We start from the raw sequence: 3,760 nt of genomic DNA, 5'->3' as shown, positions 1-3,760 counted from the left end.
GTGCATAGAATTGAAAATCGACGGACATCATGTATAGAAACACATATATTCACGAATATATAAATATAAATATATATATATATATATGTGTGTGTGTGTGTGTGTGTGTGTGTGTGTGAACATGTATGTTTGTGTCTCCTGGTTTTGACATTGTGTGGCAGTTGTAAATGAGTGTCACTGTCATACAAGCAGTGTCATTCATTTCCAAGTTTGTGACAAGTCTGTTAATGGGGAAATATTGCGTTGCTTGGAAACAGATAAGGGTTGGTGACAGGAAGGGTGTCCAGCTGTAGAAAATCTGCCTCACTACACTCCATCTGAACCATGCAAGCATGGAAAAGTGGATTTCAAACTATGATGATGATGATGATGATGACGATGATGGTGGGGATGATGTTGATGATGATGATGACGATGATGGTGGAGATGATTAATAACTTAACCAGAAGAAGAAAGGCAGCAGTACGCATGACCCTTTTCAAGGTTTTTATAACTGGTGGGAGGAACGTATTCATCAGAGCAAACATTTAGAATGAATGCTTGCAACTGAATAGACACTGCTGAAGCAGCGAAGGACCAGGAGGCAATGTTAATCCCTTTTGACACCAACCCACTCAGGCCCACCCCTGCTTCCACAATGTAAAGTTCCTGTTTTAAATGATCTAAATTAAAAGCTTCCAACAAAATTTCATGTCAATTTATGTTTCAAACACTAATTTAATAAATCATAAAGTTATTTTACTAAATCTGTTATTATTTTCAGAATTAATTGGAGCAAAGGCAATGGATTTCAATAAAAATATGGTAACAAAAGAGTTAAAATGATCTGAATTAAAAGTTTCCATTAAAATTCTTGTCAATTTATGTTTCAAACACTAACTTAATAAATGATAAAGTCATCATTATTTTCAAAATTAATTGAAGCAAAAGAAGTGTATTTCAGCAGAAATATTGTAACAAAAGGTTTAAATGGAGCAACAGATTAAATCATTGGAAGACTGCAACCAAAAACAAATTCCCTTAAGCACCATTACATGTGAAATGGAAACATTAATCATCTCTGCACTTAACAAAAGGAAATCAGATTCTAGCAGCATCTGAAGAAACTTCTACTGTAAGATCTAGTTGGGTTTACAAATTCTAAACTCAAATAGAAGTTTACAATGTTAATTAAAAGGTGAGGTAACAAGTGCAGATAAAAAAAAGGTAGAAGAAAAATTATCTTGATGTTTTGGGATAAAAGAAAAATTTGATGCAGACATTCGTGATTGCTTTCAGAAGAATTAATCGATCAGAATATTCTTGATTTCGATTAACAGTATGAATATGAAGAAGCAGACAATCAAGGGGTTGGTGAAAAATCAACAACAAACGATGGGAAGAATTTTACAAATTTGAAGAGTTCAAACAGTTAAGGATATTGACTCCCTAACATTGAGTGAAGCATGCAAATTTGGTTAAACTTGGAAAAAGAACTTGGCAGCTGCATGCAATGTAAAGATGGAGATTTAGTTGAGATGAGCCTGAATAAGTATTTTTCAAATAAATAAACTATTTCTCCCGCTTTTTCTCTTTTATGTGTGTTATGGTAAAGCATGGCATTTTATTTCTAATAAACTGCCAAATAGTGAAACCATTTTAAAAACATTTTGAAATATAGGTGCAGAAGTGGCTGTGTGGTATAAAACAGGATGGATTTTAAAAGTATTATACGGAAAATACGGTAACTATGGCAACAGAAGAAATTTCAAAAATTCAACTGTAAGATTATTGTAATATGTAAATTGTATTGTATGCTGTCATGTGTTATATCGCTTCTAAAATGTGTGTGCAGGTATACACAAATATTTACATATGCTGCGAATGTGTAACGCTATGTTTTTTACATATGATTGTTATAATGTTTGTATATAGGTGCAAGCATGGCTGTGTGGTAAATAGCTTGCTTACCAACTACATGGTTCCGGGTTCAGTCCCATTGCATGTCACCTTGGGCAAGTGTCTTCTAGTATAGCCTTGGGCCGACCAAAGCCTTGTGAGTGGATTTGGTAGACAGAAACTGAAGGAAGCCTGTCGTGTGTGTGTATTTACACAACCACTACATCTAAGTAACAACCTGCCACAGTATTACCAAATATCTCCTCACTTAATATCTACAATATTTTATATGAATTTTTAATAGGAAGTACTTCCAATATTCATGCGTGTGTGTGTGTCTGTCTGTGCATAAGTAAGCATGCATATATACATGCTTATATATGTCTATTATGTAAGAGGATTCGTTGTCTGTGTGTATGTGTAAGAGTGAGAAGTGAGAATGCATTTATGGAAAAGTGTGTGTGTGTGTGTTTGTGTGCATATATTGTGAGAGGCGAGAGCATTTATGTTTAAGCAAATATGTGTGTATGTGTGTAAAGGTTCCGTGTGTTTATGTGAGCAAGTGTTTGTGTGTGTACGTATATATACGTGAGGGGGCGACAGTGTTTGAACAAAAGTGTATGTGTATATATGTGTAAAGAGTGATAATGTGAGCAACTGTTTATGTGTGTGTGTGTGTCTATGTACATGTGTGTGAGGAATAAGTGTCTTTTTCTGAGCAAATGTGCATGTGTGTGCGTATATGCGCACATGTATGTATATATGTATATAAGTGTAAAGAATGATTGTGTCTTTATGTGAGCATGTGTATGTGTGACGGATGACAATGTGTAAGCAAGTATGTATCTTAATCTGTGTTTGTATCTTTGTATACACAGAATAGTGCAAGTATTTATGTGTGCGCATGTGTGTGTGCACGCGCATGTGTGTGTGCACGCGCACGTGTGCATGCAGGCAAGTGAAGGCATGCTAACATATTTGTATGTAAATAGCATGAAGTTGTTTCAGTCAAGATGAGCAAGCTAGAAAGAATGGTTGATGGCAGAGGAGAGTAAAGACAAGAGGATGATAAAGGAGAGAAAGGAGATAGGGGAGAGCAGAGATAGGGGAGCCTTGAGGAAAATAGTATGGAAGCACAAAATTTGAAGAAATATAAAAAAAAAAAAAAGAAATGAAGAAATGATTGAATATATATATATAAAGTCATCACCACCATCATTATCATTACATCTCTGCTGCCAGCATCACCACCAGCACCACCACTGCAACCCATCACAACTGCATCACCATCACCACCAACTTCATACCGCATCACACCCCAAATACCACCATCACCACTACTACTACTCCACCACAATCACATTATTAATACCACAATAACATCACCACCTCACATCACCAAATTGTATTTACTCTTCCCTTGAATACACAAGTTGAGAATTAAATGAAATATATGACAATTATATATTGGATATAAATTAGCTACATAGATAGACAGACAGACAGATGGACATAAACACACACACACACACACACAAATACAAATACATACATTGACAGACAGAAGAATATATACTAAATATATTTATCTGCGTGTATATATTACATTAAATAGTATCTATCTAGACAGACAGATAGACAGACAAACAGATAGATAGGTAGACGTATATATACATTGCGAAAAATAAACAAAATGCGTAAAAGAGAGAGAGGCGAGAGCAAATGAAAGAAGAAGAATTAGATAGACTAAGAGAAAGCAAGAATGGAGAGTGAAGAATCACAATGAAATGGAAAGTCAGAATTCAAGAAAACATGAAGGGAGCAGCCAAAAAAGAATTATTTTGTTATTCTTCTATTTGTCACAGAAAGAGAGAAACAGGGT

This window comes from Octopus bimaculoides, chromosome 10 (genome assembly GCF_001194135.2).
Source record: "Octopus bimaculoides isolate UCB-OBI-ISO-001 chromosome 10, ASM119413v2, whole genome shotgun sequence".
Classification (NCBI taxonomy): Eukaryota; Metazoa; Mollusca; class Cephalopoda; order Octopoda; family Octopodidae; genus Octopus; species Octopus bimaculoides.
The sequence above is the reverse complement of the archived record's forward strand: the minus strand, read 5'-3'. Positions refer to the sequence as shown.